Source organism: Catharus ustulatus, chromosome 7 (genome assembly GCF_009819885.2).
Source record: "Catharus ustulatus isolate bCatUst1 chromosome 7, bCatUst1.pri.v2, whole genome shotgun sequence".
Lineage (NCBI taxonomy): Eukaryota > Metazoa > Chordata > Aves > Passeriformes > Turdidae > Catharus > Catharus ustulatus.
In genome coordinates, this window is record NC_046227.1 from 5,695,030 (window position 1) to 5,719,483 (window position 24,454).

The following is a 24,454-nucleotide window of genomic DNA, read 5'->3' on the forward strand; positions in this document are numbered from 1 at the left end:
CTGCCTGGCAGCGGGGGAAGCCCAGCAGAATCGGGGCCAGCAGCGTGGGGGAGCCCGGCGGTGCGGGGGCCTGCAGTGCCGGCCAGGGCGAGGAAACGCGGCGGCGGTGCAGACGGGAGGGGGCGGCCGGCGAGCCTGGTGGCGGCGGCGGCAGCCCTGCCGGCGGGGCGAGCGAAAGCGCCGCTCGCGAAAGCGCCGCCGCGAGCCGCCGCCGCTCGCGAAAGCGGCGCGGGGCGGGCGCGGCGCTCGCGAGGCGCGGCGCAGGGCGAGCGAAAGCGGCAGCAGGGCGAGCGAAAGCGGCAGCGGGGCGGGCGGCGAGCCCGGCGGCGGCAGCCCTGCCAGCCGGGCGAGCGAACGCGGCAGCGGGGCGGTGCTGACGGGAGAGGGGGGCCAGCGAGCCCGGCGGCGGCGGCGGCAGCACCACCCAGCCAGCCCCGCCGAGCCGTGGCGCTGAGCTGGGCCACCCGGCCCCGTCGGCAACCATGAGCGGGCCGAGCCTGCCTGGCCCCGCCCCGAGCCAGTAAAGCCCGCTATGCCGCGATCCTGTTACTAATTGGCCAATTTGTGAAAGCTGCGCACGGATTCTCGCGACGAACGAAAGTGCGGCTAATATTCGGGGTGCGGCTTATCTATTGACAAAGACAGCAACATTGTCGAGGCACCGGGGGTGCGGCTTATAATCCGTGCGGCTTGTATTCGTGAAACTACTGTAATTTGGGTTGGAAGGAACCTGAAAGATCATGTAGTTCCAAACCCCCTTCCAAGGGCAGGGAAAAGTTCATTACATTATTAGGACCAGCCAAAAATTACACACAATTACAGATAGGATGAAGATTTAATAATAAACCAAATAATTTATCACAGATCTATAACCAGCTATGAAAAGCAGACACTAGAACTAGAAGTTTGGGGAAAAGTTTTCTCTTTCACTGTTGCTACATGGAAAAAATCCTAACATTTTTCAACAGGCTATTCAGCTATTTCCTTCGTCAGTGCCACATTCTATGTATGTTTAAAGTTTTCCCAAATACCCTGAAGTCTAACATTTATATCTAGAATAAACTGAAGGGATTCTCCCCTGCTAATTCCCAGGACAGGAAAAAGGAAGTAGAAAATAGGAAGAAAAAAATCCAAATATTCAAACTGCATTAAGCTTTAAATCCAGCTTCCACAGGTGTATAATATCACCAGAAGCTATCAGAAGTCCTTGCTTATGTGTGAAAGCAAGATAAGGAATTGTTCTGTTTCTCCTGTAATGCTTTAAGTTTGCAAAACTGGGAAGAAGGTTTTTTTAATCCTGTGACACAAGATTTGTATCAACAACTCTGGGTAACTATTTCCTTTCAGATTCTGACTGCATGGAGCTCTTGCTCTTACAAGCCTACATGAAAAAGTGCAGGTAGGATAATCCAGATTTAGTTAGTATTCTGTAAAACTGATAACAGTATGGATTCCACTCTCTCTTTGGCGTGCACAGCTGTGCTTTCAGTCACTCCTGATGAGGTGATTTGTTAGTACACTGAAGCTCTTACAAGTATCTCCTCTTTGCTGATAGAGCCAGGCACACTGGATGTGACTGGAATTTGTAGGATCCTTTCCCACACCAGTGTGTGTTCAGCCCCCTCCTACAGAGTATCCCTGCCTGGGGAAATTGGTTCTTCCTACAAGAGCCAACAGCTCTGCCTGGCCCTGGATTCACATGGATTTTATGACTCAGCTCAATGCAGACTTTCCCCTTTTTTTATTTTTATTTTTTTTTAAGAACAACAGGTTTTTTCCTTAGGAAATAACTGCCTGTTCCATGGATCTTTTTGCACAACCATCACTGCTGCACTGGAGTAGACATGAAATTGTTCATAAATTCAGTGAAAAGCTACTTTAAAATCTGTTGTGGTTCACAGATGATGTAAACATCTATTTTGATCAGTTAGAAAAAAATGGCTGCTTTTACTAAAAGCAGTGTCTGGGATGATTTTGTTTTGATTGTTCAGCACTGTTGGTGTTGAAAATAGGTGTGTCAGCATTTGAAAGATGGTCCTCAGGCACTCAGATTTCTTTAATAGCAAGCAAAATTCTCATTAACAGGCAATTTAAAAAAGCAATACTATTCATTTTTTGGGCTATTAAGCATATAGAGTGTTTATACTTCCAGCAAAGAGTGAATTAATGGAAAATAAAGTTCTGTCATGCACTAGTGCCACAGCATTGCAACATAATGTATGTGAGGCTGGTTACAAGTCAGCCTTTCAACAGGATTATGCATGATCAAAGCTTCTCAAGCAAGAACTATGTAGCTTAAATGATTGAAAACAATTCTAATGTTTGTCTTCACTGTTTCAGAGTTTTTTGTTGTTAAACTAAAAAACTCTGCACCTGTGGGTCTCTGTCTCCCTGATTGCAGGCAGATGTGTTCAGTGTCACCTCCCTTCAGCACAGACAGCTCAGGTGTTTTGCCTCAGGTGCACATTGCTGCTAGGACTGGCTGTGTCACACTGAAAATATCTGCCTGTTTTGATGTCTAAATAACGGATCAGGGCCAGGTCATGGCAAGGCAAAGTGCTGTTCTGTGAAGGAAGGCCCCAGCAGGCAGGACAGTGTGTCCAGCAAGGAGGGATGAACTCAGTGACAGGGACCTGACTTTCCACCCTCACCTTCTGCAAACCCTGACTTCTCAGAGTGAGAATTCACCCTGGGAGACCTGGTGCCTGAAGTAGTTATCCATCACTATGAGCACATCTCAAACCACCAAACACTTCCCACAGGGCTCTTTCAGCTGCTAGGTTAGTGATTTTAAGTCAATGAATTGTCTTCTGAATTTTTATGTGCACGGACATAATGCTGGAGTCTAACAAAATTCTGTGCTTTTGAAAAAAGCTATTAATGAGATACTACTGAAGCTCTTGTTTATGAATTGTTTATCATTTTCCACAAAAGACCCTTGTAATCAGGCAGAGATGTTTGATTCTGATATAAAGCTCATGAAAACAACCATACTCTCTGTTGTAGGACCTAGTGTAAATTTGCTATTGCTGTAGCAGTGGTACATGACTGGAGTTACTGTTCTGAACAAACCCAAATGGTTCCATGACCCTCAGAATATGGTCATTTCTGTGACTACTTTCACAATGATATTTATCATGTTTTTTTCAACAAAACCCATTTTCTGCCTGCGAAGCAGAAATCGCAGTGTATTTTCACAGACCAAGATGGGCAGATGGGTGCCTTCAGTCTGTACCAGGTGCTGTGACAGGCTGTCCCTGCCCAGCACATGCCCTTCCAAGGGACCCCTGCTGGGAGCAGGGCCAGTGCCCCACTGCAGCCCATGCACAGAGGATGAGTGTGGTGTCAGTGCTCTGCCTTTCCTCAATGTCACCGATCTCACACAGATGCTTCCACACAGCCAGCAGATGGAAAGACACAGAATCAAACTCTGCAGGAAGGCTGCTTGCAAGTGGTATTAATAGAAAAAACACACATGGGGCAATTTCAGTAATTTCACTTCCTTGAGGAGACAATACTGCAGTCAGGAAGAAATTCAAAAGTAAAATACACGGTATTGTTAGAGACGTGAAAAAAATAGTGTCTTGTTCTTTTCCTTTCTTCCCCCTCCAGTTTCATCCCCTGTTCTGATGGAGGCAAGGACAAAGTATTTTGTCCACAATATCCATTGATTGCTTTGTCTACCTTTTCTAAAAATTAAATTTCCTCCAAAGAAATGTATTTTTTATTAGTTGCCCCCAACGCTTCCTAAGAAGATATGTATGCCATACCCAAAGTTAAATAAGAAAAGGACTATTCTGTTTAAGCCTTGTTATCCATTATCTTGTCTCCAAAATCTATCACAACCAGAGTGCTTTATCTGCCTTTTAAACTTAGGGAGTAAGGAGACAAATTCTCCAAATTAACATTTCAAAGGAGCTAGTTTATGTCAAACGACACACAATTTGCACAGCACTTAACCCATGCATTTTCCTAACTCCTAGAGCTCTTTCCTTGGAAATCATTATGGAAAGTGTTGAGCTAGCAACTTGTGACATTGATATGTTGCAAAATACCTCCACAGCACATGGAAAGCCTGAGAAGCTTCCAGCTGCTTGCTATATGTGTTAGGAACTGTAGACTTTGTCGTGTTCTCCTGTTTTTGCAGTGAGAATGCCCTGGAGGCAATTTAGAACATCTGCTGTGAGCACATGAAACCCTTCCCTCTGCAGCCAGCAGGTGGAAGGAGCCAAGATGCCAGGCTCAGTTGAGCCAGGCACAGTTTGGACAGCCAACAGTGTGAAAATCAACGAGTCAACAAACTTTCAACGTAGGAAAAATGAGAGAATCCAACAGAGAAATTAATGCCGCAATTAAAAAAACCCCCACAAACTACTCACAAAAAAACCTAAAAATCCCCCCCCAAAAACCCACAAAAAAAAAGCCTACACATAATTTTGTGTTGCTGTTGTTGCAGCAGCACTGCAGAATTTAGAGCTAATCAAGCCATAAACCCCAAGGTAACATTAATCAGCTTGCCAGCCCTTGCAATATACACTTACTTCTAAGGAATTGCATTTAAAATTGCCCTCATTTCTTTTTCTGAAAAGCCCCCATTTAAAATTGCCCTCATTTCTTTTTCTGAAAAGCCCCAATATCCTGATTATCCTGTTCAGCGAGTGTCTGTATAAAACAAACAGTTTTCCCAGCTTGCCATTGAGCCACCCTTCTTCAGTTTTTTGTACAGTAATGATAAAGCTGTGGATGAGTGCTGACATCACTTCTTTTCTTTTTACTTCCCTTAAAAAAGTGAGTTGTTGGTGAACTGATAAAACTCTTGTTTGGTTCATTCCTACTTAAAATTAGTAACAGCTCTAGGTTAATGATAGTTTAGAAGTTAGTAATGTTGAACAGCATCCCAGTTCTGTACTTTAATTCACCAGTTCTGTTCTCTGTTCTGGCTCCACAGTTTGAAGGAAGATTTGTGAGAAGTCCAGTCAGACCAGTGTAGTTTTGTTCTGCTAATGATCTCTTCCTCTGAAGCAAACAACAGAAAAATATAATCTTGGTTATGCTTATGATTGAACCACCATGGGAATTTGGTCCTGCTGCTGCTATTAGCAAATCACTCTGGAGCTGGTCCATGACCTTAATTTCATTAGAAACTGCTTCTGGTTTTACACAAATTTGGGAAAAAAATCCCAAACCCAAACCCTCAGGATCCATAAACTAATCATACTTAAAAAATAAATATTATTTTTAATCCTTTACTGTATGCCCAGGATAGACAGATACTGAATTTAGAAGGAACAGGATTTTTTAAGGTGGTATCATTTCCTAGCAGCTCTGTCATAGATGCAGGATGCCCATGGACTCTGGAGAAACACCTCCATTCTCACTTAGGCCACTTTCTCCTGCAAACAAAACATTATCTCCTATCACCTAACACAGATATCCTGCCTCCTATTTTCCAGGCTCTCCTTTGATTACTTGTTTGGGTGTCCTTGTGCTACAGCACCTTTTACTTTTCTTCTGGTCAAACTGGTCAGCAGTTCTTGGGCAGAAAAATAAGGAGCAGGGAAAACACTTGGTACTTTCTTAGATATGACATTCACTAGCAAGGAAATTTAAAGAACATTGAGCAGTATTTCCCAGCGTTTCCTTCCAGTGTCTCCTAGAGCTGCTCTTCACTCTTCAGCATACCCTGGTTTTTATATGGCTTCATGTTTCCCAGAATTTATCAGAAGGCTGGTGGCAAGAAAGGATGTTGCAAAATCACCCTGCAAGCACTATTCCAAATGGAAGAAAAAACAGCACTGGAAACCTGTTCCCTTACAGATGTTTCACTTGAGACTTGATCACAATTATTTTAGGTGGAAAAACATCACACACTAAATGAATTTAATTATTTGAATCTTTTCCTGCTTTGGACAGATTGTGACAACCTTCCATAAGCCCTGGCACCAAGGATTAGGGTAATCTGATTTTTGACCCACATTTGATTATTTTGCAGCACTCACAACTGCACTTTCAGTGGAAGATTTCCCCATGTCAAGTTTCTAAACAGGGTAAATAAAGCCATCTGTTGTGGAAGCAGGATTTTTAAATTATATGCACTGTTAACCACTGTTTTGCACACTGAACTATTCTTGTCTAAAGAAACAACCTTGTCCTTTATAACAGGAGTTTTGCTCTCCTGATTTACACATTTCTGGGCCAGTTATCCGATGTCTAAACCAACCTTTAGTCTTAGATTCAGTTCTATCAGACAGATCTCAGTCTTCTCCCTTTCTATTGATCCCTTATGTTTCTTTCTGCTCCCTTTCTCTTGAGCTCTATTACAAATGTAAGTGAAATAAATGTTTCACAAAAGTAGGTAATGAAACTAATATTTGAAAATATAAATGTGCTGTAAATATCTGGTAAAGTAATTAAAATATATCTTATGAGAAAGATCTTAGCCTCTAATCCAATGTAAATATCTTCTCTGCAGGTAAGAATACACATGGTTTCCCCCAGACCTTTCAATAAGTGTTTGAGATAGATAAATTTCCTCTTAGACAAGTGCATTTGAAGATTCCACTTGTTTAGCTAAATTATTGTTGAATCAGCAAGAGGTTAAATTGCTATTTCTATTCTGCTCTCTGCACTCCCCTCAGTCATGGAAAGAAGCAGTTCTAGTTAGAAAGAGAGGAGTGAGCAGAAAATTCTGCTGCAAATTAGCACATGGAAGGAACACTGTGTGCTTTTTCCTTTAATCACTTTGGGGGCCCATATGGGTTACTTTAATAGGGCTTAATATTTGTCCTCTTTTGATTCTTATAATAACAGAGACACCAGGCTAGACACTGGCATCTCCTTAAAGAAATTGGGGCACCATCTGGACTCATGCCAGCTAACATTCTGCTCACTTGGCTCTAAGTCTTAGAAAAGTTCAAATATATATATATATTTAGAGTTTAAGTTTTAAATTATTCTGTGTGGTTTATTATGAATTTATTTATTTCTGTGGTGGTGTCTTGCCCTGTTAGTCTACTGCAAGGCTTTAGGGCCCTTGGTGATTTTGGGATTATGAACTCTGCCAGTCACATGATTTGCAAACATGAGGTTAAATCCACAGAGCAGTGTGGGTAACACTGACATAAAAATATGCATGCACTTAAATAATATATGTAATTTGCTGATGTAGAAGGCAGTGCTGGAGCTCACATTTCAAATTCTAGTTTTCAGCAGTTTGCTACGACTGAAGCATTTGGTTTGATGACTTTAAAATGTCAAGACTCTATAGAGATGAACAACACATATAGATCATCTTGTCTGTGTTTTAGTAAAGTACAAGATTCCATGTTTACCCTGATACCTCTGCATTAGAAATATCAAACACCCTAATTGAGGTTGGACAGCCTAATTTATGTTCTGTTTTTAATAGTCACTATTGTCCTAACACACCTCTCCCAGCATTGCTTTGAAGACAAAACTTTGAATACTCCACAGTTAATTTGAGTTTGACTCAAATTTGTTTTGTTGCTAAAAATTTGTGCTTGCTATCTATAGTTACTTTATTTAAACCTTCACTTTATCTCATACCTATTAATGAAAATCCAACTTTATGTGGAAAACTAGAAACTGGAAAAGCTGCAAGAAGTAATGAAAGAAATGGTCTGGAAGAGAACTGAGGTGAGATTTAGAAATTTCTGAATCACAGAAATAGCAAGAACCAAACCATCACTTTTTTCTCTGAACCAAGTAAGTAAAAACATATATATATATAATATATATATATATATATTTATATATATATATGTACACACATATATACATATATATATACACATATATATATATAATTTTTTTTTTACCAGGTGAATTAAAAAGGCACAAATTGGTATTTTTAGAGTGGATTGGTCTGTATCATAGGTACTGACTTCTATTTGAAGATAATTTCAGGATGAAATATGCAGTTTTTTACAGTCTAATCTTTCAAATTGATAATTTCAGAGAGGGCAGATAAAAAAAAATTAGTGTCTTGATAGAAAGTACAACCAAATGTTCTGATTTAATTAGCTATAAAGAAGTGTTTCAAATGCAAACAGAAAATGGCTAAATTATTTGCTATATTAATATATTATTCCTTCTCATATTCTTTCTGTAACTTTGCTTTTGTTTTTAACTGAAGGCTTAATCCTGCTAAATTTGAAATAGTAAATTACCCCAAAGAACAAATGAGATCCTGATGGAAGTATTTAAAAAGAAGAGAAACAAGGATATTTATCCTTTTTGCCATTTGGCAAGCAACTCAAATATCTAAGTTAGAAGAATATTTCCCCTCAGGTTATCAGGTTATATGACTGATAGAGAACATTGCAGTGCACAGGCCACAATGCTAAACTAAGTTCTTGCTATGAAGAGTCTTTTGGAGGCCCTACATTTTTTTCCTCTAGTCAGTATAAATAATGTAAACAGATGTAAAGAATTTAAATTTAAGTGGTAATAGCAGCTCTGAAGAATATTGACAGGCTTCTGAACAACCAAACATCAGCAAACAGAACAATTTTTGACATTTAGTTCAGGACTGCTAAGTATTTATTATGCTGTGTCTCGACAGATAAATTATATGGTTTTTATAAATTAGTCCTAAGTAGATATGATTGAACCCAACCCGTTGTAGTCACTTAACACTATATCTAAAAAATTCACTGAAAATTTAGGTAGTGAACATTTGATAACGGATTACCATGGCCTTAATTTTGTCTTTTTTTCCTTAACATAATTTTTGCAACAGTTTATATTAATAAATAATTTACCACATGCATGACGGACTGAAGGCATCTCAAAAAATTATTTCTTTTCCATTAAGCTGATTTGCTCTAGAATTAAATAAAATTTGTATTTGTTTTTCCTTTTTTTCTTTTTGCCTCCTAAGTCACTACTAGGTTTAGAATGTTTTTGAGCTTTTCAATGAAATAGAAACTCTTGTCCCCGGGGTTGTTTTCAGATAGTCCTGGAAACTGTCCAATGACCATCCAGAATTCAGATTTCTCTTCTTTCCTCTAATAAAATGTACACCAAAAGGGGCCAACTTTTCCATAGAGTGTCAGAATGGCAGCACTCTACTGGCTCTTAAACTGAAGGATTTTGTTTGCAGATACAGCTCTTAGGAATTACACCTTGTATATATGTGTGTATATACACATAAAATTCCAAGTATATATTAAATATATATATTCTATATATATATTCAAAGTATTTACTTTTTTCCCCATTTCAAATTTTTCTCCTTTTTATCTTGTGACAGGCTGCATCCCTCTTCTGAACTTCTGCTTTATGTGGCAAATATGCTGCAAAACCATTGCAGTGACTCAGAAAATGAAATGAATATGTTATTTATTAAGCTTTACAAGAATGGACTCACAGGAAACCAGATTTACTCTCCTTGAACCAGTTTTCTAAATTCTAGGAATACCGTTATGATGCAAAATAGGAGATTTGGAACTTAGTAGGTTTCAGTGCTTTTTTCCCCTACAGAATAGTAATGAAATTTTTGGTGTTTCTTTATATACTCCTGAGCAGAGTCAAGATCTAAAACTCCTATGTGAACCTGAAAGCAAATAACAAATTTCACGTGAATGTTAAACAGTTTTCAGCCCTGATTATACTCTGGTCCTTGGAAATTTTGTAAAACACCACACTGGCCTAAGCAGACATTTTCTAGAGGGGACAGCTGTAAGAGGGTTTCAACTTCTCCCTTCTATTTTCTTGTCATGGTGATGAGAACTTCCATCATCTTTGAGAAGCTCTGCCACTTCTCTCTTATTTCCAGCCAGTAACTCCTACTAACAGGAACAGGAATAAAACTGGAACACAACACAACACAACACAACAAACATAACACAGCACAACACAGCATAACAAACAGAGCACAACACAACAAACACAACAAACACAACACAGTGTAACAAACACAGCGCAACAACCCGACCCAGCCCAACCCAATCCAACACAACCCAACAAACCCAACCCAACACACCACAGCCCAACCCAATACACCCAACCCAAGCCAACAAACCCAACCCAACACACCACACCACAGCCCAACCCATCTCACCACAGCCCAACCCAACACAATCCAACCCAACAAATCCAACCCAACAAACCCAACCCAAACCACCACACCACAGCCCAACCCAACTCACTACAGCGCAACCCAACACAATCCAACCCAACACATCACCTCCCAAAAACCACAACACAGTCCAATCCAACACACCACAACCCAACCCAATCCAACCCAACAAACAGAACCCAATCCAACACACCACAACCCAACACAACCCAACAAACACAACCCAACCCAACCAGCAGGTGAATGGATGCACCAGCCTGCTAGGATCCAACCCCATCATCTTGGGCATCAAGAATTCCATCCTCCACTTTCATCTGGCATCTTTATCCTTTTCCTGCAAGGCTGTGCCCGTTTTGAAGGAATAATTTGATCTAATGCATTTTTCATCGCCAGTAGCAGTTTTTTATGGCAGCAGTGAATCCTTTCTGAGGACATCTGCAGAAAAATACAACAGAGAGAGAGAGAGGAAACAATTCAGCAGCTCAATTACTATTTTTGCTTAGTGTATATATGGAAATATTGGAAAAATTGGTGGAAGTATTAATGAAACCCATGTTCCATTAAAGTTTTGACCAGACAGGGGTGACTCTCATGTGCCAAGATGCTGGACATTCATACCAGCAAATTAATCATCCCAGGAAGCATTTACTTCAGATTTGTGTAGATACATGATTTTCAGTTTAACTATAGGCCTTTTTCTTTGAATTTCCTAACATTTTAAAAACTGCACAAGAACAAGGCCTGTCTGTCACTTCACAAACTGTGTCAACTTACTTTAAGGCTTCCTGTCTCTCACCCTTCAGGCAAGACTTGGTTTTGCATAATTTACATATTTTTATAATTCAGAAACTTTCTGGATGATTTTTCATCATGACTTCAGTTCTTTTGCTGCAAAGGTAACTTTTAAAAACTGTTTTTTACTATGTAACCAAAAGAAAACCAAGATCCCATCACAATAAATAGGTACCATCAACTCCTCCTGGAAGATGCACTCCAGGAAACCAGTCCCTGAAAATGTAACAAATTCTAATGGCATTAAGAGTGAGAATAAAGACAGGGTAGGAATGAAGAATTAGAAATAAAACGTTCTACTGTGACCTATTTCTTATTAGAAATACTTCAGTCCCTACTAGATATATTTAAAGGACTCCGTGCTCAAACATAGAAAAATTCTGAATTTAACATTAGCTATAAAACTAAAAAAGTAGAATGTGTTGATTTAAAGAATGCCTAGTGACATAACTTCTGCTGTTCATTTATATATCTTTATGTGCTATTACTTTACATGATTTTAAATGCAATACTTATTAAAAATGCAAGTATGTCACACATGAAACAAATGCATATGTTCCTGTTCCATGTGAAAATTCTTTGATTTGTGGTTACATGTTATAGATCAATATGTACATTGTTCCTGTCCTCCCACTGGATGGATTTGATCCGTTCTGTTCTTTCTCCCATATGTATTCACATCTGCCATAGTGGGAGGTAACCGGTTTAGGAATGGAGAACAGAACCTTGGACTAAATTCTGATCTCATTTGCATCACTCAGGAACTGAGTTACCAGCCCTCCACACAGGAAATCCGTTATAATTGCTATTTGTACCATGCCCTCACCCTCCCCAGTTAGGATTTATTTTATTTGGATAACTCACATTACAATATAGTTTCTATGTATAAGTACAGAGACCAAATCTGTAGTGGCATGAGATCCATGGAAACAATTGAAATATAATAATTTAAATACTTTTATTTTAAAAATACTGCTTTATGTGTGTCCTGTTGAATACAAAAAACCTGATCTTCAAAGTTGCCTTTGAAATGATAACTTTTAATCCCCTTTTGTCACGTAACTTCTCCTATACTGATCAATATTAAGGATAGCTTTGCCACTGCTCCCGAGTGCATTACAAATACCATCAATGTTAGTGTCATTCCCCTTTTCTGCTTTCAGTGAGTAGAGACCTCCACTGAACTACCCATGACAATTTTGTCAAATTTCAGAATTACTAATGTTAATTGAGAATCCTTTTAAATCTTGAGGACCCTGAAATAGACTACACAATCTGAAGAGGTATTGACTTCTTTGGCCCCCATTGGATAGTTTTAACAGTGTGGCACTATTCAGACTTAAATTTTAATTTTCATATAAAAGGAAAAATTCCTTCAACAGAAAATGCACAAAAGCATAAACAAATCATTATGTCTGTAGATTTTTTATTATTAAAATCGAGGGAGGGAAGGGGTACTCAGTGTGTCAGTCACCTCGTAGAAAACCTGGATTTTGACAGCAGCAGAATAGTGAAAGCCAAAAATAGAGAGCATACCAAAAAAGATTAATTCTCAGTGGAAAGACGATTTTCTCCTAAGAACAGCCTTTATACTTGCTGTGAAGTTAAAGAAGTGCACACAACAAAAAAAGACACCTGATAGCAACCACAACTTGGCTGCTCATAAAACTGCTAACTAAGCACAGAGAGTATTTGCAGCTCAAAATTGTGCAACTTTCCATAAAAATTTCACTCTGTGGGAAACTACATGTATTGAAATTCATAGAAGTGCTTACTCACTGCAAAAATGTTCAATGTCCAAATTAGATGCCCTTCGTGAGGCAGTAAAATACTACAAATTCAGTATTTTTTACATGCCCACTTTCAAATTGATTTTATAGCACACTTGCACTAATTATCAACATTGCCAAACCTCTACCATTAAAATAAGTAGTATGCAAATAGTGAGGCCTTTTTTTAAGTGCATGTGCTCAGTCACAGCTAGGTACTGAAGGACATATTTTTGTTGACCTTTCTTCCCTTGTAGAAGCTGAATGTTTCAGTGGATGTCAGAGAAATATTTTCCACATCTCACATGTGGAGAATTTGAGTCTGTGGTGAATCCTGGAGGCTGAATTCTGTGAAGGACATGAAAAGCATAGGGGAAGGGGTGACTTTCCTTCATAGCACCCCAATCCAGAGCCATTTCTGAAGCCCTAACACTTGCCATGCTTTCCAAAGCTGCTGAGCATTTAGGTGAGCCTCAATTGCACATTCAGCATCATGGGGACACCCCAAATAGAGGCTGATGACCACCACATGCCCTGGTCTGAATGATAATAACATAATTGTTATCAATTAACAGCGATAATCTTCAGCACCACAGCTGGTCCCAATTAACTCTGATTAAATTCTGCACACCTGGGGCTGCTCTCAGCCTCAGTCAGGGCTGGCTGCTTCAGGAGCAAGCTTTGGGAATGTAAGAGCTTATTTCTTCTCCCTGAGGGAAGACCAGAAGCTCAACTTTTAAGAACATGTACCTACGTTGCTGCTGCTCTTAATTTGGTGTGCTGCCCTTTTGTCACCAAAAATTGGGAAGAATCAAGCTAACATCAATATGAGAAGGTAAGAATTACTTTATTCACAGCATTTGGTGTGTGTGTGGTTGCTCCCCAAATGTATGCACTCTGAAAAATTTCTCAGTTTTTTTATGTTTTTAGCAAACAAAAGGAATTAACCTTCCCTAGCTATAAAATACATAATTCTCTTCAGTAATTAGTATTCTTTCATTGATTTCCCCATTCTTATGCTAATTAGCCCACATTTCCAGTCTTTTTATTATCTTTTTCTCAGAGAGTGCTTCAGTGCTGAAATTTTTTGTTAGTTTGTTCTTTATCTCAGGTTTCTGTAACGCATCCTTGTCCATAATTTGTGTCCATAAATTCTCCCTTTTTTGTGTCCAGTTCTCAGCAATACATCTCTCCTCCAACTTTTGTGCTTTGAAACATACCAAGGTTGGTTTAGTAAAACTTAGTTTTAGTCATGTTCCCAAATTGTGTTCTAATAATAGCAGCTTGTCAAAAAAACCTTTGCTATGTACTGACCATAGTGGAAAAATTACACTACCTATGAAGAATTAACAACATTAATTAGAAAAGTTTATGAAAGAGCATTAATTAGGGAAGTTAAGCATTGGAGGCCATGGCTGGCCCTGATTGCTGGGTGGGCATTTGATAATGCTTTAAAATATTTGGCTTTTTAAAAGTTTTGGCTTTGGCTGCTGGATAGAAAGCTTAGGGCTTGAGACTTTGATGGGATAGTTGCATAGAAACAAATGAAGGTTTAATTATACCTCCTCACAGATGTGTTCAGGAGAACACTCCTGTTTGCTCTCCCAAAACTCCACTCTTCACTTGAGGAAAAAGTTTTCATGGTGACTTGTGTTCTCTGGGTACCTGAGCATTTTATTTCTGTGCCCATGACTAAGGAAAGTTAGAGCTGGCACTTTCTTTTTCCCTGCAGGAGACTGCAAGGAAATGACAGAACAGTGCTGGAAAACAGTGTTATTATGTATTTATCTATTGAAGTTAATTATGAGTGATTATCAGTGGAGTTCTCCCTGCAGTGCTGGTCTGGGTGTTCCTGGGGAGCTGGTGGGGCTGGATGTGGCAGTGCTGGGGCTGATAGCCTGTGTCTCGTCCTGAATCTCTCACACAAACCCTTCTAGGGCTGTTAGGTGACTTGATGGTGCCAAGAGTGAAAGGAACAAACTTGTTTCCCAAGAGGAAAAACAAAGCAAGATATTTAATGCACATAAATACCTCAAAGGCAGTGTCAGGAGGATGGTGCCAGGCTCTTGTGGTGGTGACCAGTGACAGGACAAGGAGCAATGGCCATAAACTAAACCATAAGAAGTTGCCCCTCAGCATGTGGAAGAGCTTCTTGACATCAAACATAGCAGAGCACTGGAGGAGTCTGCCAGGAATGGAGTGGAGTCTCCGTGCTGGAGACATCCCAAACTGGCTGTGTCACTTGCTCCAGGGGATTGGACTGGGTTATTGTCCCTCTCAGCACCAGCGATGCTGTGATTCTGTGAAGTCATTCAGTGGCAGTCACCCTCCACCTGCTGTGTGCAGGCTGAAGCACACAAGTTTCTGAGCAAAAATGGTACAAACCTTCCAACCCCCCTTGTTTTCTCTCTTACTGCTGAGCATGCTGTTGTGTGCTTTGAAATGCCAAGTTGGTGTCACCTGGCTGGCTGTGTCCCCTCCCAGCACACCCTCCTCCTGTGTGGTCACTGGTGAGGCAGAGTGACAAAGGAAAGACCTCAGTGCTGCTCAGCAAAAGTGGAAGCATCACTGTGTTATCAGAAGTGTTCTGGTCAGAAATCTAACCTAGAGCAGGGCAGGAACTGCTGTGAAGGAAACTAACTCTGCTCTAGGCTGCTGTTTGGGTTCTGGAAATCTCCACAGGTCCTCTATGAGCAGGTCTGTCCACTGTGCCAGGGTCTATCCACTCCCACAGGGAAATTCCAGCTTGTTGGGGTTTTTCTTTGCATGCAATTTTTTGTGAGTTTGCATTGCTGCAGGCAGTATTTGCTGCTTATCCTTGCACTGATTATCTTGGGCAGGAGAAAAAGCCATGCTTTCTCCACAGCCGTGCTACAAGCCACCTCTCACAAGCCTCCTGTTCTCCAGGGTGAATAAAACTTATTTCTTCAGTCTCTCCCTACACTTGATGAAGTAAGGGCTTTGCTTCATTGGGGAATTAATTATTTTTTGCCTCCCCTGAGGGCTAATTGTTGGTACTTTTTGTGTGTGGAGCCCAAAACCAGGCGGAGTGTAGCGGGCATGGCCTCACAGCTGCCAAGTATGGGGGAGTCACTCAGCTTTAACCTTGCTTGACCTTTTGATCAGATTAAACCCTTCAGTAGCTTTTTTTGCAAAACCTGCTACAGCATCATCTCCAGCCTGGGCAGTTTCCAGGGGATAATCTATCCATGCTGCAGTTGTCTGCTGGTTTTAACAAGTCCTGCCTTTCTGCTGCTTTGAAGCAATAAAGTAGAGCAGTAGTGCAGAACAAGAGGCTCCAGTCCTGATACTGGGTGTTAGAACTCTGCTGTAACAGATGCAGACAGAATATCTGAGTTAGCTTTAAAGTTTTGTGTCCCTTAAAAGCAGGGGGGACACGTCCCTTGCTCAAGTGTCTTTCAGATTACTTTGCAAACTGCAATGAGCTACAGTGCAAAGTCTGAAATATCTGGTTGTATCAATTTGGGATAATGTGCTGGTTGCTATTATATGCTGTGATGAGTGGAACAGAAGGTACATCAGCCTGGCACAGATAATGACTCCCTCATATCACTTTTTCTGAGGTACTTGGAGTATCCAGACTAGTTTCTAAAGACTAAAATCTTCCAGTTTGCAGGTTTACATTCAGAATTTTTATCTATTTCCACACTGCCAGCTATATTGAAGTGATACTGTATTATGTATGGGGAAATAGAAAGCTATCATCTCAAAATAGACCATAATATTGCACCTTATTAAAAAATACAAGTGGGTTTTCTGCCAGCAACCATGACTTATGATAATGACTGTTATCAATATGCAATTACTTCTGTTACCCTGGAACATATTGACATTCATTTATTTAAAGATAATGTAACACATTTGTATTCATTGAGGTAATCATTGGATAGGATTAAATGTGAATGCCCATCTTATACCAAACAGTAAAACGAAAAAAAATTTGTCATTGGACCTTCTGCACTACTTAAAATAGGTTGTAATAAATTCTGGAAATTGCATTTGAGCTTTTTTGAAACACAGCGACAAACAACCATAAAGAAGCAAAAGCATAACTTGGGTGATTGCCAATTTAAACATTCAGTCATTCTAATGATACAGGATAAACCTGACAACAGGAAAAAGACCTTCAAATAAAACTGCAATCCCATGGCTGTGGAATGGACTGCAGAGTTTGTGGTGGTGTGGAGCACAAGTCCATTTAAACTGTGGCTCTTAGGGAGGCAGGATCTCCTTGGGTTGTGTAGATCAGTTTTGGAAATGCAGAGGTTTATGTGGTAACAGGCAGGCATTTAAATCTGCTGTTTAGGTTCTGAATCATCATTTTATTCCTCAAATGCTTCAGAGTTCTCAGGCTTTTAACTAAAATGCATCTATCTGTAGTGCCTTCGCTACATAAGAGTAGCTCTCTGGTGGCAGGTTGTTATGATGATAAACACTTTGAGATCCACTTCTTCAAGGACACCAGCCAGAACAGTTTCAATATTCTGAGTTTTCAAATACTTCTGTTGGTAAAGATGGAGAGAGTGAAGCTCAGCATGTTTGTTTGTGTACAAAATGGTACATTCCATTTCTACAGCTAACTGCTTCTTGGTCTGCTGCTTGTCTGAAATATCTTGGTTTCAATGAACTTTGAAATACAAACCCAAACCAACAACAAAATATGCCCTTGAAATCCCACAAAAACCCTCCAGTCCAAAATTATCTATGGTGTTGGTTTCTGCTTGAAAATTGGGGATATCCTGGTGAACTGTTGGATGTTTCATGGAATCATAGAATGGTTTGGGTTGGAAAGGACCTTGGTGCTTATCTGGAGCAGTTTGAATCCTCCTGCCACGGGCAAGGACACTTTCCACTGTCCCAGGTTGCTGAGAGCCCTGTCTAACCTGGCCTGGAACACTTCCAGGGATGGGGCAGCCACAGCTGCTCTGTTCCTGTGCCAGGGCCTCACCACCCTCATTGTTTGTGCAAACAAAAAATCCCTTACTTAAAACCATCTAACTTGGATACAATCGACTCTGAAACTATTTCCCTTTGTCCTGACACTACAGACCCTAGTAAAATGCCCCTTTACACTTTATTTTTAAGCCTGCCTTCCTCCCCAACTCTTTTATTGAAGGACTGCAGTAAGGTCTCCCAGGTAATCTCTTCTCCAGACTGAACATTCCCCAAAACAGTCTTTTAATGTATGAGAGACGTTCCTCATATAGGATTAGCCCTCTCAAAGGTCTGTGTTTTATGGGGGCCCCACAACTGGGTGCAGTGCTCTAGGAGGGGCTCATGAGAGTGGGGTAGAGCAGAATTAAACAAATCCTTGACCTTCTGGCCACTCTTTTAATGCAGCCCAGGCTAAGACTTCCAATGTTTTCCTTTTGCCCACCCAAGTCCTCCTCAGCCAGCCTACTCTTGGTCTGTACCTGTCTCACCAGTCTTTATCAATAGGGGGGATGGCTCTGAGCCAAATTAGTGATCAAGCACAGTTTGCTTTCCAAATAACAAAACTGCATTTTTGCAAGGTGGTGCTATGTGTGGAGAGGCCTTGCAAGTATTTCTTTATTAAATGTATGTATATAATACAGGTGTATCCATTTTGGATCATGCTTTGTGAAAGGACTGGCTGCCTTAATAGCAGTTTATAGCTCAGTATGGTCAGAGAAGACTCTTCATTCCTTGGCTGATTCTGGCGGTAGCTGCACAACATCCCAGTGGTTTCAAAAGCCTTTCCCTGAAATGTTAGTCTGCAAGGCAAAGAAAAATGGAGTTCCCTTGTCTCAGAAACACCTTTTATAACCTGAGCTCACTGGAAGTCTGCAAAGAATTCTCATGGGTTCAATAACTCAAAAATTTATCAATCAAACAAAGCTTTTTCAGTGAAGTACCTGTTGCTTTGAGTGGGGCCTCACTGTCATACTGCCAATACTATAAGTTGCTCCTATTCCAGTTTATCTAAATCTGTTTACCTCTAGTCTCCTCTTGCAGTTTGTGTAGTTATGGTAAACCCTCCTCAGTTAAGGGGGAGCTGGCAAATAGAGTCTCAAGCACAGCAACATGAACTCTTCCATTTGATTTGGGTCTAATAGCTTGTTCATCTACTGGTGCAGGAGCACCTGTTCCTCTTATGAATAATTCCTTTTGAATTTGCAGAGCTTTATCTGTGCTGAGACCTCCTGCTGAAGCTCAGAAATGCTTATGAAGCTGTTTCATCCATCATATTTTTTTAGGTACTTCTGCACGAGCTGGAATGTGCTTTGTTCTGTGACCTGACACCTCTCTGAAGTGAACTTGCTCTTTGTTGGGAAAAGCTGATGCAGAGGTTTTAGTCCTCTGGAGAAGCCCCACAGTTCTTTAATATCATCAGCCTTGTGGTGCCCCACCACACTGCTCCTAACCTGACCTATATCTCTGCATGATACAAACCTGTGGTATTTCCAACAGAGACGGTAGTTAGGAGTTATGGAATACTGTTGATCTCATTTGCTGCCTAGACATCACTTAATTGAAAAAAAAAGTTTTCTTTTAATTAATTTATTTTCTGGGCATATGGATAGATGCAGTAAATTGCTAAAAAGAAGTTTTCAGAGCTTTCAATTCCCAGTCCTCCAGAAAGATGAAATTCTGTAAGATTTTTACACATTGATTTGTTTGATGCTGTCTCAAGGTACCTGCTCTGTCCCTTTCACCACTGGGAGAGCAGCACAGCTGTGTGCAGGAATTCAGGGGTTTCTAGGCTGACCTTACTCAAACATCAGAGCCCAGGTCAGCAGTTAGTCTGGAGACTTATCTATAGCTCTGGCTTTGGTGCTAGCCCCAAGCTGACTCCTTGCAGCTTCTCCTGGACCTTGTTCCTCTTGTGTTGTCTTCTCTAGTGTCTTTAACCCTGGTCTAATTCTGTGCACCAGGCAGTGCCACTAAAATGGTCTAATGTAGAGTGCTGCAGGTTAAATTAGTGCCTGTGTCATGTAATTTCATAACAATGTAATTAAAAGTTCTTGTAGATGGTCCAAATCCTACTTGGGTGGATGGGTATTAAACATTTTTTTTCCATAGTGTAGAAATGGAGGTTTTTGAAATAAACATAGTTACAATGTCTCCTGCCAGAAACTTCTAGGGAAGATTCAAATACAATAATTTATTTTAAAGTGGCCAGATGTCTACATATAATTTTACATCAATTATTGTTTAAACTATGTTTGATTTTGTAGTAGGTTTGATAAGCACTTGACTGACATAATGTTGATTAAATAGCATTTCCTCTGACAACCCCAAGGAGACCTCCTACTCACAGTAGATGCATGAGCTAATTGAATTCTTTTTTTAAACTGATTTTGAATTTCAAACTATACAAGTGACACCAGGCCCCCTTCTCCCACACAGCTCAAATACATACCTTTCTGATGGCTCACTTTGGCATGCCAAAGGTGATATCAATGCCTTTGGTAAATCATCAGGATCTTTCTGCTGTGTTCTGAATCAGAAATATACGGAACTAAAAGTTCGGCGTTGTTTTTGGCGTTTCTTTTTTTGATATTGAGTTCAAGCCTAGTGCCATCAATTTATAGTTTTGTGGGGGATAAAAATATGTTACAGCCAAATTTTACAAAGGTAGAATATCACGGAATCGTGGAATGATTTGGATGATTGAAAGTGACCTTAAAGATCAACCATGGGCAGGGACCAGGATGCTCCAAGCCCATTGCCATCTGCTGCTGAACACTTCCAGGGATGGGAATTTTCACAACATTCACAACTTCAACCTGTGCCTGCACCTCACCACAAGCTGTGATTGATTTAGCGGTGATATTTTGTCACAATGTCAGTGAAATAAAATTATGTTCATTACGATGTTGCTTGTGAGGGAGGAAATGCAGCTCTATGTATGGTTTCATTGGTTACATGCTTTGTATAATGATGTTTTTATAAAACAAAAAATATATCAAGACATCATAGGCACAAGCCTCTAATTCATATTAAAACAGCATATTTTTCATCCTTAAATACACAACCTTTTATGTCAAATAAACCATATTAGTGGTGCATTCCAGATTATTTAGCAGAAGATATCTGGTTTTGTCTTCTGATTGTTGAGGAAAGCAGTAAGGAATGCAGGGCTGATGGAGGGACTTGGGCCAGCAACATCTGCATAGAATGATTAATGCTTTCCAATTGTCTTCCAATTGTTTTCTGCTTTTGGGAGTAAACCACTCCAAGTGTTGTGTACCTTGAAGGCTTCTCTCTCAGGCAAAAGTTCGTTCTGTGTCATTGCAGACACCTTTGGCAAGTCCCTAAATACCTGATCTTGGATATAACAGTTATTGCTGGTGCTTAAATATCTCTGTCCCATATGGATGTAGCTTGAGTGGAACAAAATGTTTTACTGTAGGATATGTTGACACAGTCCAGTTCCATAAATGCAGTAGATGCTATAATTAATGATGTGATAGCTCAGCTGAAAATGTTTGATTGTTATCTATCAGCCATTCTTGCTATGTCTTTGGCTGGGCTTGGGTACAGGACTCTGGTGTGGTCAGTGATGCTCAGGCTGAAATGACTCCCAAGTATCTTCAAGGGTTAGTTTTGGGATAAAACAATTATCTTGTCACATAAATACAGCTCTGCATTCTGGAGGGAAGAGGGTGAAAAAAGGTTTTTGACTGTGCCTTCCTTTTTTGTTGTGAAGTTAAAATGTTATAATGTAATACTGGCAGTGTTGAGGGAATTGCTATTTTTGTGGTAGTACTTTCCTTTTTATTTTCTTCATTTCTGGTGATTGTACAGCTCTGTCATTATGCTTTGAAAAATTTAAGCTTTGCCTCTTGAACATTCTTTATAGCGCATAACTAGAGACTCCCAGTTCATATTACTGCTATGATATTTTCTTCTTTGTACATATGGTTTCTTATAAAAACTGGGATGAACTTCTCTAATTTGTGTTACCCCCTTCCCAATGTGTCTGTGCTCACCAGATCAGCAAAATAAAGCTTCAACATTATACTTGTTTTGCCTCACTCTGGGAACTATCTTTCCAGTTTTATGTAGTATCATGGACAAATTTTTTTTCTGCTTAGGATATGTCTCATAATCTATTTTTACTTACTATTTTAAATTTTTTAGTAGTTGTCTGCAACTTAGATGTCTTTGTGTTTTATACCTATTATATTAGAACTATTACAATAAAATAAGCAATTTGAGAGATTTGGATATAATGACGGTGCATATTGGTTTATGATAATAACTGAGGCTTTTTAAAAATTATTTCTGTGGAGGGAAACATTTGTGGAAACAAGATGCATTTGTTATTTGGGTGTGCTGTGTATGAATAACTTCTTAAAATAAGAAAAACAAATAAACCTTAGCCCCTTTCCCCCATCCTAAACTTAGGTGTTTTGGAGTAGAGTGTCTTTATATAATGTCTTGACTCAATAATAGTTGCCTACAGAAGGATATTCTGAAAAACATCTTGAAAATGGCCTAAAATATCAGGCAAGCACTACAAAAAAAAAACCAACCTAAATGACAGTAAACTCCTTCACCCACTCTGGGTGACATTGTGCATTAATTGGGTTTTTCTTGATGTTGTACATTTTTTGTAGGTGTTAGTCAACTGTCAAGTATGTTATCTGGTGGACAAAATGAACTTTATAGATGTGGCCAATTAATAACCAGTGTATGTTATGTAGTGTTCTTTCTTGGTCCAGTAAATCAGGCTGACTTGTGTGCCCCCTCTTTCCAGGGGGCAGAACAAATGAATATATTGTGTATTCTGAAAGTGAGCCCTGTCTTAACAATGTGAGGGCATAAAAAGTGCAGTGTTTGGTGTGGAATGTTTGCCACTTCTGTTTTTGGCAACACAGATTGTACTGATTGTTAATACAAATACTGCAAACCAAACTTGTCCAAGTCGAATGTGTTTTGCCTGTGATGGTAATTACTGAGCGATCTGTCTGTCCTTGTCTTGATGCACAATCCTTTAGTTCTGGTTTGCCTCTCCAGGTAAGGAGTGGAGTGGTACAGTGGCTCTGGGCATCTCATGTCCAGCCAGGGTGTGTTCACCTCACTGCTCTAGCTGTGATGATTGTGAATTAATTTTATCTCCATCTGTGCTGATGAGTTTATTGCCTGAACATCCATTATTATCTAGGGAATGACTAATTGTTGGTGAGGAGCAGGCTGCTTTTCCTGTTGTATGGTTGTGACCCTGCATTGAGATATTTTTTTATACATTCTGGTGTAAAACTACTTGACAAGTAACAGTAACTCAAAAAACCCCAGAACAACAAAACTGTGTGTACCAGTTTCCTCCTCCATGGGGATCTGGCATAAACTGCTTTACTAACCTTCAAAGAGAAATGTAAATGCAACTGTGCCCTTCACTATTAACAAGAAAGTGAGAAGATTCACACGTTTAAATGTGGTGTTTGGAGCCTGAATGAGTAATTCATAATAGCAGATATCTTGCCATGTGTGAGGAGTTGAGTCATTGTTATCCCTTTCTGCTGACAGATTGTCTGTGAGCTGGGCTCTGGGAGTGCAGAGGGAGGGGTGGCTCCCAGCTCGTGGTGGGAATGCACATGTGTGCACTGGAGCTGCTCCCCAGCCTTGATCTGCCCTGTCCAGAGAAGTTACCTCTTTATAACAGGGCAAGAGGTGACCAGGCTGTGTTACAAACAAAATAAACTCACTGGGACTGGAGTGGTGGTGAGGATTACTTCAATCTGCTGTCATCAAGTTGGTGTCTCTTCCTCTTCCAAAGATCCAGCTAAAGTGTGTCAGTGCTGCCCTTGACAAATTCACTGCATAATGTGGCCCTAACCTTGAGCTGAGCTTCACAAGGGGCATGTCAAAATGTTGGAGTAGCTCAGTGGTCTCTAATGAGTTCTAGTGTTTACTAATTCAGATTTTTTTCCTAAATAGTATTCTCCTCTTTAAAGTTCCTGGTACATCTGCATTAATCTGCTAATATTCAGAAGACAGGGATACATTTTTCCTTAAGATAATCTGAACTCTGAATATTGAACAATATTTTTTAGAGCTGCAAATAGCTTTCTACTAAATGACAATGGATGGAAACTCTTTATGAGAGGTTGAATATTAATGGTTAATATTGATGTGTCAATCTCTTCCTGGTTTTATTTGTGTTTTCCTTTTGAATGTAAAAAACTGTCTGACCTCTGAGTTTCTTCCCTCCCTTACTTGAAAGTAAAATCCAAGCTAATGATTAAATAATTGGAACAAGATTGCTCTGGGCCAGTTGGAGTCCCTTTCTGAAGCCTCAAGGAGATGATGGACTCCCATACATTTTCTCGTAGACAGAGGCAGTTCCAGAGTGTATCCAATCTTTTTCCGCTGGGTTTTTTTATTTCTCTCCAAGAAGCTGAAGAAATAGATTGGTTTGGTTGTCTTCTCTGAAAGCAAGTACTTAAGTTAAAAATCAAACTTGGCCTGAACTTTCTGTCTAAAGAACTTTCTAAAGAACTTTCTGTCAAGGAAATGGAGGGGAAGACTTTACTGTTGCTCTATAGTTACAGAATATATTTTGCTGTGCTGAGTTGCCTCAAATTTTTTTTTTTCCAAACCACTTCCATGAAACACAATCTTCTTTATCCCTGGACATTTCAGACTGCAGCTCTGTTCCGCATGTCAGCACTGGAGGGAAACACCTTCCCTTACCAAGTGCTGGAGTTAAATATTCCCAAATTCTAGCTGATAATCTGTTGGTCATCTAATCATGTTCTGAGGAATACAATTTGAGTGGCTCTAGTGGGGCAGGATGGGA